This window comes from Chrysochloris asiatica, unplaced genomic scaffold (assembly GCF_000296735.1).
Source record: "Chrysochloris asiatica unplaced genomic scaffold, ChrAsi1.0 scaffold00065, whole genome shotgun sequence".
Classification (NCBI taxonomy): domain Eukaryota; kingdom Metazoa; phylum Chordata; class Mammalia; order Afrosoricida; family Chrysochloridae; genus Chrysochloris; species Chrysochloris asiatica.
Window position 1 is genome coordinate 17,070,752 of NW_006408583.1, and position 1,323 is coordinate 17,072,074.

Sequence of the window (1,323 nt, forward strand, 5' to 3'; positions counted from 1 at the left end):
TCAAAGACTTCATTTTGCTTGGATCTACAATCACCACTCATGGAAACAGCAGACAAGAAATCAAACAATATATTGCATTACTCCAATATTCTCCACAAGCCCTCACTAAATCAAGAGCAAAGGTATCAGTTTGAGAAATAAGGTGTACCTTATTTCTCACCAAGCCTTGGTGCTTTCAATTGCCTCATATGTATGTGAAAGTTGGATAATGTACAAGGAAGAGCACAGAAGAATTGATGCATTTGAGTTATGCTGCTGGAGAAGAATATTGAAAGAACCATGGACTTCCAGAAGAACCAACAATCTGTGTTAGAAGTTCAGCCAGAATGCTCCTTATAAGCAACGACACTTTGTATTTCCTACTTAAGAAATGCTATCAGGAGGGCCAGCCCCTGGAGAAGTACATAATGCTGGGTAAAGTAGAGGGTCAGCAAAAAAGACTACCAACAAGGTGGATTTACATTGTGACAGCAGCAATGGGCTCAAGTGTAGCAACATTTATAAATATGGTGAAGACCAGGCTGTGTTTCATTCTGTTGCAAACAGTGTCCTTATGAGTCGTAACCTACTCAAGGGCAACTGACAACAATATGAGTTCTGTGTCCCTAAGGATAATGCATAACACTGTCCCTTTTCACTTTTTGATGAACTTAGTATAGTAAGAAACAAAAATGGTTTATCTGACTAACTTTCGCCTTCAGTTTCTACAATCCTTTTTATACAACTTGTGAAAAAAAAAGAAATTATAAATCTACATTAACCTTGCTTACTCAGTAGTCATATCAATAAGCTATTTTTCATTGACTTTAAAAATATACTATCCACATAAGATTTGAAATTTTGATTACATTTAACAAATATTAACCCTGACTCAGTGTTATAAGATGCTTTCTTCTAGAGTAGTAAAGAGGATTGGAGATTGATTTTGTATTTCATTATGTAGGACCACTGAAATTCATTTGTACTTTCATTCATTGTATCTATTGGGTCTATGGTCTATCTGTCTGTCTATCATACTGGAGATAAGGGAGAAATATTACTTTATTTTTAGAAATGTATTTATTTTTCTTACTTTCACTTTGATTAAATATACTACACTTGGGACAGAGGAAAACAATGATGTATGCAAAACCTTAGAACAACAGGGCTCTAGGATACAGAGACTGAGACATGGATTGAATGGGGAAAGGGGGGCAATATGTTAAGATGCTTGGTTGTCTGTTGAATCTTGGTTTCCCTGGCATACCACTATAAAATAGACAGTGGAGGGGGAGAGAAATGAATAGACAGAAATATCACCATAGAAAGCTTGCAAGTCCGTCT